The following is a 19,590-nucleotide window of genomic DNA, read 5'->3' as shown; positions in this document are numbered from 1 at the left end:
ACTGGGCATACAAAACTGTCTTCCAAGGTATAATAGCTAATACCTTGGAATACAGAAACAAAATTCAAAGTGATCTTGATAGACTGGAGTACTGGGCAGAAAACCACAGGTTTTCAAAGCCCAGCAGAAGCTCATCAAAGAGGGGGCATGTGGCGGAGGTCAGTAAGGAGGGAATTCCACAAAGTGGGGGCCACCACAGAAAAGGTCCTCTCCCTAGTCTTCACCAGCCTAGCTGTCCTGGCTGATGGGACAGACAGAAGGCTTTCTGAGGCTCATCTCATTGAGCAGCATCCCTGGTGTTGCTGGAGGTGCTTCTTAAGATAGACTGGGCCGAAACTGTATAGGGTTTTAAAGGTCAATACCAACACCTTAAATTGGGCCTGGAAAACAACTGGTAACCAGTGCAACTCCTCCAACACTGGAGTGATGTGATCTCACCGACGGCTGCCTTATTTGGGTAGGCCACCACGTTCTGCACCAGCTGCAACTTCTGAACCATCTTCAGTAGTTAAACTGCTGCATTTTGCACTAAGTGCAGCTTCTAGACCAACCTTAAGGGCAGCCCCACATAGAGCACATTGCAGTAATGTTGTCTTGAGGTTACTAGTGCCCGTACCAATCCCTGTCCAGGAGAGGCCTTAGCAGGCTTACCACCTGAAGCTGGTAGGAGGCACTCCAAGCTGCCATGGCCACTTGGGCCTCTAGCAACAAAAATCAATCCAGGAGTACCCCCATATTATAAACTTTATTTTTCAGAGGTAGTGCAATCTCATCCAGAAAAGGCAATTAGCCTATCTCCCAGACTTGGGAACTACTCACCCACAGGGCCTTTGTCTTGTCAGGATCCAGCCTCAGTGTATTGACCCTCATTCAGCCCATCACTGAGTCCAGGCAGTGATGCAGAACATGGACAGCCTCACCTGATTCAGATGTCACTGGGAGATAGACCTACCTAGGGATGGACAGACTCACCTGCATCTGACTTTGTCAGGTGCTTGCTGAGCTGCCACCACCCACCCGTTTGCAGTGCTGTGCAAGCTTCTGGATGGTCTGGCGAGCACCCAACGAAGACACGGGGCTGTCCAGCCTTGTAGTGAGTTCCCATGCCACACGACAATGGCAGCTTGGGGTCTTTCGGGAAGGTAATGTTGCATAATTGGCAGCTGTAAAGTGGCCACTTATGCAACATTACAGGTGCGAATGCTCCATTCATGCCTGTACTGTTGTGAAAATGGCCCCTTTACAGACACCTATTATGCAACATTACCTTCCTAAATGAGCCTGAGCCACCACTGTTGCACAGAATGGTGGATCACTACAAGGGTGGACAGCTCCCGATGAGTGGGTCCACGAGTGCCTCATGGCTTGGTGAACAGGATCTGGAAGGGCAAGCAAGGAGGAGTGTGACAAAATCATCTGCTTGTTAGGTTAATCTGTTTTATTGTACCAATGTTAATGTATCTAGTTTTGCGGGAAATGAATGTACAGGTAGGAAAGGGGTAACTGTGGGCCAAGATGGGGCTTGTGTGGGATTGGCTATTTTAGTTCTACCTTGGGGGGAGAGAGGGGAGTGATTGAGTGATTTGACGGGAAGATTTTTGTTTACTTTGAGTGAGTTGGGTTTTGGAGGGGAAGAGATAGGGTGGGAGGTTGGACAGAGCACCATCTTGGTTGTGGAGGGAGGATTTAGAGGGGTAGGGAGGCCAGCTTAGGCTAATTAATAACATCCTATAAATAATAAACTATTTTTCTAAATTAAATCCATGTGCCAGCTGGTTCTTTATTTACGCTACTTCATAAGAGAACATGTAACAGTCAGCACCCACTTCCCAAATTAGAAGTAACAGCAGCAGCGATAAATCTGACACACTTGCCAGTAATTGTGGCTGGGTAAAAGGTTAGCTAAGTCAGTGGGTACAGCTGATTTGGCAGTGACGTCCCACTCCTTAGGCTTATTATCCTAAGTGTAAAGGGAAAATAGGGGAAAGCCAGGGGAAAGGAGGTGTGGGCATCACAGGGAGTCTGTTGGACTCCCCCCCCCCCCCCCCCCGTGGACTCGCCTGACATTCCTAGTGTCATCAGCATACTGATGGCACTTGGCTCTAAAACCCCTAATGACTGCTCCCAGTGGCTTCATACAGATGTTAAACACTGGGAAGAAGATGGTACCCTGCAAAACCCCTTAGCTCAATTTCCAAATAGTACCCTAGTGTTACTCTGTACAATCAACACTCCAGGTGGAACAAGAAGCCCTGTAACACAGTGCCTCTGATGCCCAACCCATGGATCCAATCCAGGAAGATACCATGGTTAATGGTGTCAAAAGTCAATGAAAGATCAAGCAGAATTAACAGGGCCACACTTCCCCATTCCTCTTTTGATAAAGGTCATCCATCAGGGTGACAAGGGATGATTCAGGCCGGTAAGCAGGCCAAAACCCAGACTAGATAATCTAGATAATCAGTATCCTCCAAGGGGCTTGCAGTTGCTCCACCATGACCCTCTCATGTACCTTCCCCAATAAAGGATCATTTGCAACTGGACAGTAATTGTCGAATACCACTGGGTCCAGAGTGGGTTTCTTCAGGAGTGGTCACACTACTGCCTTCTTAAGGGCAGCAGGAAAACCCCTTCATATAGAGATGCATTTACCACTCACAGGACCAACCCAGTCACACAACCCCAGCTAGCTCTTATTAGCCCAGAAGTGCAAGGATTGAGGGGGCATGTGGTCTGTCACATTGCTGCAAACACCTTGTCCACATCATCCGGCCACATCAACTGAAATTGATCCCACGAAATTGGGCAGATAGTGGCAGAAGACACCTCTACTGGAGCTGCATTAACATCAGCATCAAGTTCGCAGTGGCGACAAGTGATTTTGTCCTCAAAGTGCAATACGCAAACGTGGGTCCCTGAGGGGTCCAGAGGTAGGTCCCTGAGGGATCCAGAGGTCAATTCACTGGAGAAGATGTTAACAACCCCCGAACTACCTAACAGAGCTCCAGTGGACAATTACTTGAGGATGCAATAAAGGCAGCAAAATAGGCCTTCTTTGATGTCAGCACTGCCACGTGACAGGCATGATTATGTGCTCACAAGCATGCTTGGTCAAGTTCACTTTTAGACTTACGTGATTTGTGCTGTAGCTGGTATCCGGCCTGTTTCACTGTCTGCAGCTCCTCACTTACCAATAAATAAATACAATTTCACTTTTTAAATGTTTATAAATCTGTCCCTAGGTTCTTCTGACTTTGCCCATCCATGCTAGAACTTGTCAAATGTGCCACTGAGAGTTTTGTACTCCCTATATCCATAATAGCGTAATACCTTTATTAGGTCAACCAAAAGTTCACCAGAAATGGCCAAGTTTTTGAAATCTCCAGATCTCTTCATCAGGAAAGATGTTACAAAAAGCAGGTGGGGGGAGGATAAGGGAATGACCTGACTTGATGTTCCTTTGGGGTTTGGGGGCCGTTGTCAGATGATCATTAATGTAGGTGCCTAAAATGTTAGTTCAAGGCAGCTGTTCAAGGTTTTTCTAAATTTTGGACATCTCTATCCCCTCTCTTTGTCCTTGATTCATCCCAGGCACACATTGTAATGACAAAAATATTCTGGGGAAGGATGTCAGAAAGGAGTTTCTTCCTTCTATTTGCACCTTTGCAGGAATGTTTTAAGCTCCAGATATCTCGAAGTCTGAAACATCACTCTTATTTGTTTCCCTTTATCAGATCACTTGCTACTTTCATTACAATAATATGTATGCATTCAGAAATATGAACAAAATGCTTGCTTGAGTTCCAAATTACTCCAATTGAAATGTGTAAATTGTTGCACTGAAAAATGCTAACAGATATTTTGCTAAATGAGGATGCACATGTTCAGTCTTAGTTCTATGATTTAGCATGGTGGATGATGCCTTTATTGCTGATAGTTACATGGCTGGGAGGTACAACAGGGTGAATATGCAATGGTTGCTAATTGTTTCCTGGAATGTTTCATTTTACATTTACACTTAGCTCTGTGGGAGCATTTTCTGTCTGGTTGTTCAAGCAAATGAATTATACTGCCAGTTTAGTGCTGTTTGCATTAATGAGACCGTCATTAGACAAGTCTGATTTCTGCGACTGCATTAGCTCTTTGAAAATGATGGTCATTTGGTTTATGGGGTCAAATCACCCTGTCCAGTTGCTTTTTGTAAGCACCGGTATAAGATTGGTCATCAGTGTCACATGGAATGGCTTAACCTGTCTGACTGAGGAACAGCAATATTTGAGATGGGATAAATGGGGAAAATAATAATCAGTTAGCTAACAAAGGCTTGAAGTATTTATTGCATATTTTGTTTTCTATGCCTGAAATGTATTGCTCCTCAGCTAATGCACAGCCCTTCATAGAGACAGAGTTGCTTCTCTAGGAGACAATCTTATGCCACTGGGAAGTGGCATGCATTAAATGATCATATGGGAAGAATCCTTCTCGCCTGATTGGCCAGCTGTCTGTACGCATGGGAGGTGTGTGTACAGGCCTCCCATAGCAGGAAATGACTTGAAGACAGGGTCCTCAACAAGGTCTGGTAGGGAAATTCAAGAGAGAAGGAAGTAGGACCAGCCTTGCCACACAGCAGGGAGAAGCAACCCATTTCAGGCAGCACCATGAGAGGGGAGGGGGACAGATAAAGGCAGGAATTGGTGTCCACAGCAAGACTTTTTCAAGGGTTAGCCCATAGGTGGGGGTGCCATTTGGAAGGAAAATATTGGGTTGGAACAGGGTAAAAGGACTCCTATAAGCCCCGTGAAGATCTCCAGATTCACCAACAGGAGTGCAGTTTTAATTCCTTTTTCTTATCTAAAAGGAGCTATTACATGACTGGGGAATGGATGAGAATTTTGTTTCAGTTCAGCTGCGGATAAGAATTTATTAGAATTTGTAACGTCCTCCATATTTGGGACAAAAAGAACTTGAAATTTTAACAAATTGAATGTGGGAAAAAGTGAAACTGATAGGTTCATCCATCCAGTGCTTTAAGTGATTAGCTCTTCAAAGTCTGGGTTTGCCTTTCTGTGTATTCAACCATGCTAATGCTGATTCAGGGTTGCCAGTGCCACCTTTTTTCTGACAGGGTCCTCATCTTTCACAGCTGTATGGCGGGCAGGTATGACATGGCCCTCTGCTTCTGTACCTATCAAATTTGGCTGGTGCAGACGGGTGAGAATTTTATTTTAGTTCACATTTGATAAGAATTAACCAAAAATTCACCAAGTTCCACATACTCAGGCGAGAGAGGACTTCACATTTTAAACATTTGACTGTGGGAGAAAGCAAAACTGACATGACACATTGAGTTGTGGGGATCGTCTTGGAAATCATGATCATTTCACTCTTCTATGGGTTAAATCAATAGGGGTATGGAGGTTAAAGTTCAGTTTTGAAACATCTTTTAAGATTTAACTGCAGATGCATATCAGATGTTGGTGTACAGCGAATGTTTGCTTTGATTGCCGTGATGAGAAGCCAGCTTCAGAGCTTCTGCTTTCTCTCCTTCAGATATCTGAGACCTGACCCCACCCTTTGATGAAGCGCAAGATCAGGGGAGGGAGTTCATCTCCAACTGAGAGGGATCCTGACAAGGCTTTGATAGAACTCTCCAGCTGCCCTTCAGGGCCCCTGCTGCAGCTCCTACTGTTTAACATGGGCTGGTGAATGAAGCATCAGGAGAGCATATAGGGGCTCACTCAGCATAGCAGAGAATAATAAAGGTTAAAAAAGGAAACCGTCTGCATATTACTCCCAAATTCTCTATTATGACTGTATCACAATGTTAAAATGGAAAGCAGTGTGCAATCCCTCAAGAGGGGCCATCCATAATGCATTGCTGGGCTGCAGGTAGGTGTTTTATATGAAATTTATTTTATTCAAACCCACTATATACAACACTAACATTATTAAAAGAAATTGGAGGCCTCGTCTTCTCTCCCTAATATATTCATTATTCATGTTATAGTCTTTTAACAAAAAGTAAAGCCAAATACATATTCAATTTGATTTTCCCCACAAAGTTACACGCTATTCATCTCTAGTGTCCAATGAAGTTGAAACGTCCTCCCCTTATTATTCCTGTATTAGTTTCTGACAGTTCAATTTATCTGAGTGCTATGCGTCAGACAACCCTAAAGAATAGCCATGCAGATAATTGCTTTGATCCAAATTTTGTCTTACCAAATCTCTTAGATATAATGCAGATTGCAGGTGGCAGAATGTTGACACATTCTGATGCCACTTTGGCAGGTGATGCTGCAGGGATTTTTCTACTGATAAATATTATTGGAAGAGTTCTCAACAGACAATAAAACATGTTCAAGCCCCCTTTCTTACATGCTCCATAGCCTTTCCTCCCAACCCCTGCTGTAATTCATTGACAGATGTTCTAAGATCCCATTAATGCCAGTAAGCCCTGGTTTGCATGTACAACAATATAGATTGTTGTGCATGCAATGTTCCCAATAATCAAATGGCCTAAGTTTAAACAAGCAATTAATAAGTGCGCCAGAATCCAAACAATCTCTTGCTTTCCAGAAATAGGAAGTTGTGCACAACACCAATAGTTTCTCTCAACCATGAGCAACAGCTCGGGGTAGAAGCACATCCGTTGCATGCAAAACGGTCTCAGGTTCAATCTTGCAGGACTGGGAAGACTTCAGTATGAAACCCTGGAGACCTGCTGCCAATCTATGAGGTTGAGAAAGACTGGGGTTATTGTTATTTTTATTATCAACATTTCTGTATCTCCCTATAGTTGAAGCTCTCTGGGTGGTTTACAGAAGTTACAACGTTAAAAACAATATAAAAAGTTTAAAATCAATTTATATAAAAGCACACAGACAATATACACAAACAACATACAACTAAAAACAACTCTGAACGGTCAGTCATAACCAAAGACACATTCAGGACCAATTAAAACTCATCATGTGAGGCCAAATAACTGGGGGAAAAGATAGGTCTTAACCTGGCACCAAAAAGATAATAAGGTTGGTGCCAGGTGGACCTCATTGGGAGCTCATTCCACAGATGGGGGGCCACCACTGAGAGGGCCCTCTCCCTTATTGCTGCCTTCTGAGCTTCCCTTGGAGGAGACACTCAGAGGAGAACCTTAGATGCTGAACATAGTGTACAGTAGGTTCATTTTGGGAGAGGTGCTTGGTATTGTGGTCCCAAGCCATATAGAGCTTTATAGGTCAAAACCATAGAGGTATAAGGCAACTAGTTTCCTATGTTCCCAAAAGGTTCACATATGGAGACAGGGATTTCCTGATCTTCAGCCAGCAATGTGATCCTCAAGCACAAGCACATAGAACACTACTTTGTGGTTCTCCTAGTGCACAATCTACTTAGATTTGATGATGTATGTCTTCTGTTCATAAGAACATAAGAAGAGCCATGCTGGATCAGACCAAGAATCCATCTAGTCCTCCGTTCTGTTCACACAATGGACAACCAGCTGTAGACCAGGAACCCACAAGCAGGACATCGGTGCAACAGCACCCTCCCACCCATGTTCCCCAGCAACTGGTGTACATAGGTGTACATACTGCCTCTGATACTGGAGGTAGCACATAGCCATCAGGACTAGTCGCCATTGATAGCCTTCTCCTCCAGGAATTTGTCCAACCCCCTTTTAAAGCCATCCAAATTGGTGGCCATCACTACATCTTGTGCTAGCAAATTCCATAGTTTAACTATGCGCTATTCCTTTTATCTGTCCTGAATCTCCCACCAATCAGCTTCATGGGATGACCCCAGGTTCTAGTATTATGGGAGAGGGAGAAAAAGTCTCCCTATCTACATTCTCCACATCATGCATAATTCTGTATGCCTCTGTCATGTCTCCCCTTACCAGAGATGTAAAGGCCTGGGAAAAAACTGAGGAAAAAAACAGAAAAAAAACTGAACCGGACTCCACTCCGCTCTTGGACTCCAAGAATGTCCCTATTCTATTCCAGCCCTTACCCTCTTTTCCAAGTGAAAAATCCCAGCTATTGTAACTTTTGCTCATAGGGGCGTTTGTCCAGGCCCTTGATAATTTTGGTTACCCCTTTCTGCACTTCATTTCAGTTAGGCCTGCATGAGCTTTCTGCTCCCCAAATGAAATTAAACTTAAATTTCTCCTGTTACCTTTCCCATTCACTTCCCTGTTTACCCTCTTGTCTTACCATCTAACAGAATTTAGATGATAAATTCCTTAAGCCAAGGAGCTTTCATTTTTGTTTCCATTATACATGCACCATGAACATTGGTAGAGTTATATAAATATCTTCCTTCCATCATCTAAACTTTTGTCTGTTTTTTGGAGATACACATGCACACCAGGGATGGGTGAGAAATTCATTGGGTCACAGGTATCTCCTATGCACACTTTTAGGTGAGGAGAAGCATGGATGAGGTGTTGGACTGGTTAGGTGCTTGGAGCCAAGGTGAGATTACCCATGTAAGGCAGACAGCAAGAGAAAGAAAGAAAGAAAGAAAGAAAGAAAGAAAGAAAGAAAGGTTACTCCTGTGCAAGCACCGAGTCATTGCTGACTCCTAGAGGGATGCCGCTTGCGCTGGCATTTTCTTGGCAGACTGTAACAGGGTGGTTTGCCATCGCCTTCCCCAGTCGTGACTACCTTTCCCCCAGCAAGCTGGATACTCATTTTACCGACCTTGGAAGGATGGAAGGCTGAGTTGACCTGAGCCGGCTAGCTGAGACCCAACTTCCGCTGGGATCGAACTCAGGTCATGGGGAGAGTTTCGGTTGCAATACTGCTGCCTACCACTCTGCGCCACACGAGGCTCTTAGACAGCAAGAGAAGTGTCCTCCACCAATTCTGTCTTTGAGATTAGGGTACCTGCACTGATGGGGTAGCCTGCCCCTTGTCCCTGTTTTACTCATTGCAGTTTCTTATTAGTTAACAAAGCAGTGATCCCATATTCATGTCTCATGTCTTCACTCTAGGATGGAGGGCAAGAGCCCTTCTCTATCATTTATCAGTTATTCTAAGCATCAGTTATTCTAAGAGCCAAACTATATGTTATAGTAATCACATCACATAGCTGAGGCATCTCTCTCTTTTTATTCTTGTGTAAGCACTTGTGGCCCTGATTCAGACTGGGCCGACTGCACTCTAAGAGGACAGTATTAAACCTCCCCACTGTTTTCCCCCCAAAATGCTATTCGCCCCAGGTTAAAAAAAAAAAAAAAAGTATATGGAGGCCCTTTCCCTCCCCCTCCCCACCTGGTGTGTATGTGTGTGTGTGGGGGGGTGGAATTTGGGAGGAAAATGAATGGGGGAGTAATCGTCCCCTCCCTGCATTCAGCATCCTGATCCATATTGGGGCCATGCACACTTACACCAGTGTAAATAAAGGTATCACACTCACCTACGCACCACTTAATTAGCTTAACATGTCATTTGTCCCTAAGAAACAAGAACCAAGGTGAAGGAACAGAATCTAGAGGAGCCTATTTGGATGAAGGGGTGGGGTTATCTAGATGGGAGCAGGTTTATCTCGATGGGCTGGGGTCACCAGAGGAAGGAAGTAGGTCTAGCCCTCATTTCCACTGGTGTCTCCATTCTCCCACCTAAGTGAATAGATGGCATTTATTTATAAAGGGTTGCCTTTGGGGTCATTGTTGCAGTTATGGAAAAATTAGTCATTCACCCTTGATACTGGGGAGCCTGGACCTCAATGGCAGGGATCCTGTGGAGTGGCGCAAGGCATCTTTGAGCACAAAGCATGCACAGCTGCACGGCAGCACTCAGGAGTCCTTGGTAAGGATGATGGAACAATCCACAGTTGAGTCAAATGAGCTCAGATTTCTATGAATCCACCTCATAGATTCTGCAGTGGACTGGCGTTTTCCAAGTCGCATGGATTCCATGGACTTGTGGACTGATTTTTAGTCATAGAAAAATATGTAAAATTAAAAAAACCACCAGGCAAAAATATGCATTTCCACCATAGGCTAAAGCATAAAAATGCACATGTGAAAAAACCACCCCAACATTTTCACAAATGTGAATTTGTGCAAATGCGAATTTGCACAGACTTGGGAAATTGGGAAAAATCAAATTCTGTCAATGAGCGGACGATGGAACAAAAGGCACCTGACAAAATGCAGACAGAAGGGAGTTTACAAAATCAGTACATCCTAGTAGTTGGAGTATACAAACCCTTCCTCCAAACACACATCACCATTCCTGATGAGGGACACTTAGCTAGTAATAACAAGTATACAGCTGCACTTTGCTCTTGACACTCAATGTGGTATGTCACTTTCATATCTTAGGTGAGTCCCACATGCCATCCTATGACAAGCCCCAACAGTCTGAAGCCAGAACTTTTTCCAGTGACCAGTTGGCTTAAGGAAGGCTAAAGCTGAGAATGAGCTGAGGTTAGCGAGGGATGCTAAAAGCAACAAAAAGGCTTTCTTCAGCTACGTGCATAGTAAAAGGCAGAGGAAATAAATGGTGGTTCAGCTATTAAATAAGGATGGCAAAATGATAACAGATGACAAAGAAAAGGCAGAGGTGCTCAATTCCTACTTTGGCTCAGTCTTCTCCCAAAAGAGGGTCTATGACCCCCCTGGCAAAGGCGAAGTACAGGCTGAAGGGGCAGGATTGCAGCTTGAGACTGATAGGCATATGGTCAAGGAACACCTAATTACTTTGAGTGAGTTCAGATCTCCAGGGCCAGATGAACTGCATCCTAGAGTAATAAAGGAACTGGCAGAAGAACTCTCAGAACTGCTGTCTATTCTCTTTGAGAAATCACGGAGGACAGTTGAAGTGCCAGATGACTGGAGGAGGGCTAATGTCCCTATCTTCAAAAAGGAGGAACTTGGAACTACGGACCAGTCAGTCTGACATCAATCCCTGGGAAAATTCTGGAGCAGATGATAAAGCAATCCATCTGGAACCACCTTGAAAACAATGCAGTGATTACTCGAAGGCAAAATGGATTTGTCAGGAACAAATACTTCCAGATGAATCAGATCTCATTTTTTGATCAGGTCACCTCCCTTGTGGACTGTGGGAATGCTGTGGACATAATATATCTTGACTTCAGCAAAGCTTTCGACAACGTGCCCCATGATATCCTGATGAGCAAACTAGCTCAAAGTGGGCTAGATGAAACAATGATCAGGTGGATCCACAGTTGGCTACAGTCAGAATCAGACTCAAAGAGTGCTTATCAATGGGATCTTCTCAAATTGGGGAGAGGTAATGAGCAGGGCTCAGTCCTGGGCCCAGTGCTCTTCAATATTTTTATTAATGACTTGGAGGAGTAGATGCAGGGAATGCTTATCAAAGTTGCAGAGGACACAAAATTGGGAGGGATAGCTAATACCTTGGAAGACAGAAACAAAATTCAAAGTGATCTGGATAGACTGGAGCGCTGGGCAGAAAACAACAGAATGAAATTTAATAGGAGAAATGCCAAGTTCTGCACCTAGGAAAAAGAAACCAAATGCACAGTTGCAAGATGGGGGATACTTGGCTCAACAACACTGCAAGCGAGAAGGATCTTGAATTGTTGTAGATCACAAGCTGAATATGAGCCAACAATGTGATGTGGCTGCAAAAAAGGCCAATGCTCTTTTGGGCTGCATTCATAGAAGCATAGCTTCCAAATCCTGGGAAGTACTAGTTCCCCTCTACTCAGCACTGGTTAGGCCTCATTTTGAGTACTGTGTCCAGTTCTGGGCACCACACTTGAAGAAGGATGCAGACAAACTGGAGAGGATTCAGAGGAGGGCAACAAGGATGATCAGGGGACTGGAAACAAAGCCCTATGAGGAGAGACTGAAAGAACTGGGCATGTTTAGCCTTGAGAACAGAAGACTGAGGGGAGATATGATAGCGCTCTTCAAGTACTTGAAAGGTTGTCACAAAAAGGAAGGCCAGGATCTCTTCTCAATCATCCCAGAGTGCAGGACACGGAATAATGGGCTCAAGTGACAGGAATCCAGATTCTGGCTGAACATCTAGTGAAACCTCCTGACTGTTAGAGCAATATGACAATGGCACCAATGACCTAGGGAGGTGGTGGGCTCTCCCACACTGGAGGCATTCAAGATGAGGCTGGACAGCCATCTGTCAGGGATGCTCTGACTTGGATTCCTGCACTGAGCGGGGGCCGGGGGTGTGTGGACTCGATGGTCTCATAGGCCCCTTCCAACTCTACTATTCTATGACTCATGATGCACAAAATATAGGAGCTTAGGCAGTGTGCTAATGACTCTTCATCCCTGCACTACAACTCCCAAGTAGCATTGCACTGATTTGCAGGAACCCTAAATTATGACCAAATTAGAACTTTCACAGAAAGCTCTTTTTTCCAGTCATTCAAACAGGAAGCTTATCATTAGCATCACAAACACTATTTGAGTAAAGGGGGTTTGCAGACACATCACTCCAAATAAAGTGGTGCACATAAGGGCAGATTCATCGGTTTGATGAGAAGTGAATGCTGCATACTTGAAGAACAAAAGATGTATCCGTTGCATATCCTTTGGAGTGTCCAAATAATAAGACAGCATCAGTGAGGACTTATAATCAGCTACTAATCTGGCTGTGAAAAGAGGATGCGGCAGGGTGGCGGGAACCCCTTCTAGACATTCTATCAGGCTCCTTGTAGGTAATTGATATGCTAGTTTTGAGCGATTCAGCAGTGATAATCATATTAACATTTCCATTAGCTTTTTTTTAGCCTGCTCTTGCAGAGTTTTTATTGCTAAATGATTCATCTAGTAGATAAATACACAGAGACAGACAAATCCTTCAAAATGTTTTCGATGTGACCAGAAGGTAGTTACGTTTAATTTGCACATAAAACCCCTGAACCACCTCATTTCCCACATGCAAAGGGTATTATACTTTTTTAAGTCACCGTTGTAGAGGAATACAAATATCAAAGAGAGAACTGAAGAACTGTGGGGAGTGGAGGGATTGTAACCAGAATTATCTCTACACACAAAATAATCATTGCACATAATCCTGGCTAGATTGGATGCTGCTGCTACCAACGGGCAGTGTTCATATGTGCGCACAACTTGTAAAACAGTCAATGAATGTGTGGACATTGAGGACAGGGCCTGATGCCACTCCCCACCTCCTGCGCATGAGCGCGCGCACGCACACACACACACACACACACACACGGTGAGAGAATTATCTTATCTGCAAACATAATTCCTCTACCTTGGAAGTAAACCTCAAGCTTCTACATATGATATTTATGTCACTAATCTGTTGATCATCCCCAACACCCTGCAAGGGTTTAAAGACAAACAATTTCCTTTTGGCAATTTTCAAACATATTACTTTCCAGAAAGGTGTGTTGGTCTGTTGCAGCAAAAACAAGAACAACCAAGGGTCTTGGGGCACCTTAAAACATGATTCTTGGTTGGTTTTGCTTCAAATATATTATTAATTTAGAAGCACAAGTCCCATGGCAGAATGCATTTTTAGTGAAGCACACATATCAGTACTTTAGCTGTGAATCTGACAACTCAACAAACCCAGTGATACTGCGAGTTCACAATTCGTGCATAATTTATCTGCTAAATGAAAAGGAGCTGGAGAAATACCTTCATGGGAGCAGAGTCTGGATGGCTATCTGTCAGGGATGCTATTGCTGCATCTTGCATTGCAAATCTCGCATTCAGTGAAGCGTCGGACTACATGGCCCTTCTAACTCTATGATTCTGTGGAAAGACCATTTGGAAAATAGATGTTCCAATGAGAAGAAAAAGTCGACATGTCATTATTAGTCTCAGATTGAAACAGAAAAAAAGTTCCCGAAATATTCAATGGAATGAAAACATACAGAGTATATTACATCAAAGATCTGTTTAGATACTGATGTGTGTGTGTGTTTAAATAGCTTAATCCGGTGTTTTTAAAAGAAAATAAATTCACTTCAAGTTGACAATGTAGCTAACAATTACAAGATAGCACTTTAAATTAAAATGTCAACCACAGCAATTTTCATCACAAACAAAGCATAAATGTGTCATTTAAAAGTGTGCATTAACCTCACTTCTCTTTTCAGATTTAAGGTGAAGGAAATGATCATTTCCACTAAAGTAAGAATCTGATTAATCAAATTCACCCCCCTACACACACACACACTTATCAATCTCTACGTTGATGTGGTCAGTCCACAGTTTCACATGAACTTGTGTGAATGGCCTTTAAAATCTCAATCTGCTTTAGCTTGCTCTTGCTTCAGGAGATGAAGGCAGCAATCTTTCTCTCCCTTTAATCTGCCTCTAGTTTACTAGCCATGGTTAAGGACAAAGCCCCTTCTCTGTTTCCAGAGTGGCCATCTGTCCTGCTTTTCAAAGGACAGTCTTCTAGGGATGGCGGAGAAATCCGCCATGGACTCCAATGAGGCTGGATTCTTTAGAATCCAGCCCCACTCAGTCTGTGGTGGAGTGGACTACTCCCCCTCCCCAAAATCCTCCCCAAACAGACCCTGCCTGCTGCTGGCCGGTCCGGGTCCATCCTCTGCTGCCGTCCATCCGCTGCCAGACTGCGGCTACAAATGGTGTCCGGTGTAGGGGATGCCTTTTGCATCCCTGCTGTTTTCCGTGATAGGCTACATCAATATTTACGTAGCCTATCACGGCAAAGAGCAGGGATGCAAATGGCGTAGCAGACCTACGCTGGACGCCATTTGCAGCCGCAGCCTGGCAGCGGATGGAAGTCTGGCTGTGGACGGGCCTGGCTAGTGGCTCCACGGACTTGTTGCCGCGGAGCAGAGCCGGCTGGGCAGGATTCCAGGGGGACGGACGGATCGCCTCCCCCCCACCGCAGACGCCCTCAACCAGAAAGGTAAGTGGGTTTCATACACCCCTACAGTCTTCTGTTTGAAGGCATCCTGTATTTGAATGGCTGCCCGGTTCAAGTCCAGTTTAAAGATGAAGAACCATATTAAGGGAGAGCAGGACCTTGGATTTGCCCACCAAAAGTTAGCACTTGGGCAACAGGCTGACCAACCATGCAAGTCCCCCGGTCAAAGTCTTCATCACTACAGTGAGATGTACTGCATTTCTATTTAAATGATAGTAATTATTTTTACATTTGTGCTGATGCATATAAGTTAACATATGCAAATGTTCTATACACCTGTATCATCTTTTGTTCCTTTTATGGTGATACATTTCCTCTTTTTTGGTGATGCATAAGTATGGATGTACAGATTTTGTGAAATCCAATCCATTTGTGTTGCACGGATTGTCAGGTGCCTTTAATTCAGTCATCCACCCATTGATAGAATTGGTTGTTTTTCCCACTTTCCCAGATTTGCACAAATTCATGCACAAATTTGCACTTGCACAAATCCCCTCCAAAATACACAAATTCACCCCCAAATGTGCATTTTCATGTTTTAGCCTATGGAGGAAATGCACATTTTGGGCCGGTGTTGCAATGTGTGCCCCCCTGCCAAGGGGAACATGTCCCTCTGTCCTCTTTCCATCCCAAATAACTATGGGGACCACATAAATGCAGCAGTTATAGACTTCATTAATTCCTGTTGCAGCACAAGATCAGTCAAATCAGTAGCTGCAGGATCTGGATCTCATCAGGGTACTATAGTAAGTAGTTTCAGGATAAGGCACAGAGTCTCTCAATCAATAACAAACAAGTATCTGCAGGGTCCTCGATACAAGGTCACAGCATGAGGTACGTCCTGCAGGACTGTTAGATGCTCTCAGGGCAATATTGATAAGCATCTGCTGGAGAAGATTGAAGGTCTACAGTGCAGGTAGCTGTGGGTTGGAATGCATAACCCCAGGGCAGTAGCTGTAGAATCTGAGGGACTGCTTACATACTACTGTTTGAGGTTGATGAGCAGTTGCAGAGTCAGGATGACCTGTTCCTGAACTTGCTGGGGAATTAAGCCAGTCTTTTCTCATCCATCAGTTCCTGTAGGCTTCTGACTGCACAGGTAGGTCTTGTTGGGGCTTAGTAGCAGACCCTCCTCTGCTTTAGGTCTCTGGCCTTCAAGGAAGCCTAGCTGCTGTTCTCCCCTTGCTCTTCCCCCTTTCTTTACCTTCCAGTCCTTGTTACTTCTGCTTGCTCCTTTCAGCCACTCTTCCTGTGCCTCTGTACGCCAGCTCCTTCTTTCCTCCTCCCCTGAGCTTCTAGACTTTATCCTGTGCTCCTGCCCCACCTCTTCCTCCTCTGTCAGAGTCCTGGACCCATTTAAAGAACCCCTGTTGTGATTCTCTTTTCTTCTGTTTATCCAGCCCTGACTGTGGCTAGCTACTGCTGCTAGGCAACCAGGAATATCTAGGGGACTGTACAGTGACCCCTGATGCCTCCTCACAGCCAGTGGTTTTTTAATTATTATTTTACATATTTTTCTACAACTAAGTTTGCATACAATTCTAGAAGGTAAAAAAAAACCTGGTCTGCAAGTCCGTGGAATCATCCAACTTGGGAAAAGCCAGTCCATGGTGGAATCCATGGGTTGGCTTCATAGAAATCCAAACTAATTTGATTCTGTTGCAGATTTCTCTGAGATCCCTATGCATAAGTGGCCACCCTATCTGTTTGTGAAATCTACCAGTAGCCCAATCTGACCTACAAAGCTTCCTGGGACAGGCACACCCACTTCCCACATCATGCCCACTTGCACTTTGATTCTCAGTGCTAGCAGTGGAAGGGAAATCCCACTATTATCTCTGATCACTGATCGGAGATAAGAGCAAATTTTCCTTAGCTAACATTGTGAAGGGAAACTCTACTAGCACTTGAGGGTGCAAGTCTGGGGAAGCCTGTCCCAGAACATATACATGGTTCCACCTCATTCTCCTTCCTTCAGATCCCAGCTCAAAATTCACCACTTCCTTGAAGCCATGTCTGACCTCCTTAGGTTGCTAGTGCTGGGAAAGGAAAGTCCACTCTCACCTCCACTCGCTGACCAGAGATAAGAGCAGAGTTTTCCTTCTCAGTGCTACAAGAGATAAGAATCAAAGGGAAAGCATCCTCATGCCCATAAGAGCCAGAAAGCAAAACAGGGATGAAATCCCATCAATGGCTGCTGCTGTGGCATATACTTAGGGAAGTTGGAGAATTCCACCACAGACTCCAGTGATGCCAGATTCTTTAGAATATGGCCCCCTGGAGTCCGTGGTGGAACGGCCTCCCCACCCGCCACCCCCCAGAATCCCCCCCAGAATGGACCTACCTGGTCGTGGATGCGGCAGCAGCGGATGCGGCAGTGGATGCGGCACTGGCGGCGGCTTCAGCTCATCTTCCGGCTGCTGCCGGGCTGCTGCGGCCGCAAATGGAGGCCCTCATAGTGGCCGCCATTTGCGTGCCTGCATTAGGCCATGCTAGGCTACGTAAATACTTATGTAGCTTATCACGGCAAAGAGCAGGGGCGCAAATGGCGGCTGCTATGCCAAATGTGCCCCTGCTCATTGCCGTAATAGGCTACGTAAGTATTTACGTAGCCTATCACAGCAAAAGGCAGGGACGCAAATGGCGTAGCAGCCGCCATTTGCATACCTGCCGTTTGCCGTGATAGGCTACGTAAATACTTATGTAGCCTATCACAGCTTAATGCAAGGACGCAAATGGTGGCCGCTACAATGGCTGCCATTTGCGGCCGCAGCAACCTGGCAGCGGCCGGAAGTCCAGCTGCAGCTGCGGCTGGCCCCTGCCGGCGGCTCTGCAGCCTTGCCATGGAGCGGATCTGGCTAGGGAGGATTCCAGGGGGAGGGACGGATCGCCTCCCCCCGACCACAGATGCCCCGGACTGAATCAAGGTAAGGGATTCGTACATCCCTACCTATAGTAACAGCGACTGGCAAGGCATCCCTTTTGCCTTAGAAGAGAATCAGCTTCTGAGCCCTGAATAAAGTGTGTAGGGTGCAGCAGGAGGCCATGCTGTTGGGAATATTGCAACCTCATCTTCAAGTTACAGGACGGGGGCAGTGTTGGAGTTAGTTCATGGGAATTTGGGCTTAGTTAGCTTTAAGATCTCTATAGCCTACAGTTCGATTTTGTCCTTCCCCTTCCCCCCCCCTTCTCTCTCAACCTTCCTCTATTGCCGGGAGCACGTGGCTTGCTCTCTCTCACTCCTGCCTCTGTAACGGAACATGAAATGGACTGAAAAACTGCTTTTGAAAACCCACACTGTACCTGCATCTTTATAAAAGAGTATCGTGAGTACACCATATTACTTTTCTTCACTAAAGAAGAGCATGGATTAAAGGCAGCCGCCAGCATGATCACAACACTCTGGTGCTGAAGGAGTTGCACTGCTCACCAGTTGTTTTCTGGGCCAAATTCAAGATGTTGGTTTTGACCTTTAAAACCCTATATGGTTCCGGCCCAGCCTATCTCAAGGAGCACCTCCAGCAACCCCAGACAGGCCGCTTAACAAGATCAGCCTCGGATGGCCTTCGCTCTGTCCCATCAGCCAGGTCAGCTAGGCTGGTGAGGACGAGGGAGAGGGCATTCTCTGTGGTGGCCCTGTGGAACTCCCTCCCTAGGGAACTCTGCCATGCCCCCTCTTTAATGAGCTTCCGCCACGCACTGAAAACTTGGTTATTCAGGCAGGCATTTGGGGTGGGTTAGGGTATTTTTAAATATTGTTTTACTGTTTTAAATTGTACTGTTGTACATCGCCCAGAGTGGCCATGTGACCAGCGAGATGGGCGATTAAGAAATTTAATAAATAAATAAATAAACATGGTCACTTTTTTATTTTTATTTTTTGCCGTTTGTTTAAAAAAGACGACAAAAAAAAAAAAGCTTAAGAAAAGAGAAAAGGCCTCAACTGATTCCAATGGAAACTTTTTCTCCTTTTTTAACCCCCCCCCCCCCATGACCACAGGGGTAGTGATGAAATTGAAGGGAAATGATTATGGAGGGAAGGTTTAAAAACCCCTCCTGGGGGTCCAAATCAGGACCATGCACACTTATACAAAAATAAATAAAACTATCAGTCATAGCAGTGCTATGTGTGATTAGCTGAATGTTTTATTGGGCTCTGAATGTGCTTCATAAGTATGTCTTTTTCTTTGTTTTTTAAATTCTTCAGGCACTTAGTTCCTATAGCTCCCTGCTTGTGGTGGTTCATTCTTAGGTTGATAACAGCTAATCCCTTAGGGACGATGGCCTTGAAGAACGTAGCCTATGGTTGAATAAGGAGTCTATCTGGCCCTCTCAAGCCCTTCTGCTTTATGTTCCAAAGGCTCAGACTCCTTATGCAGCCCTTATAAATGCCAGCAAACCTGGCAATGTTACTGTATTTCAGTGAGCATATCTCAGCAATATCTACTTGCCTGTTACCCACCAGCTGCATTTCTTAAATTAACTTGCTTGGCTGGATCTCCAAATAAAGCCATTTTCCGAGTGCAATGTACCATAGAGAATGATTTGTTTCCTTAGAATTCTGTACAAAGCCTAGAGATCAATTCTGATTTTCAGGATGGCAGCTACCGGCAAGATGAGTAATTTGAAGCTTAACATATTTCTCCTCCCAAAGATCTGAGCACATTAAAATGAGGTACAAAGTGCT

Source organism: Heloderma suspectum, chromosome 4 (assembly GCF_057233095.1).
Source record: "Heloderma suspectum isolate Gila_16-S chromosome 4, 16-S_ref, whole genome shotgun sequence".
Lineage (NCBI taxonomy): Eukaryota > Metazoa > Chordata > Lepidosauria > Squamata > Helodermatidae > Heloderma > Heloderma suspectum.
This window is presented reverse-complemented; position numbering follows the sequence as displayed.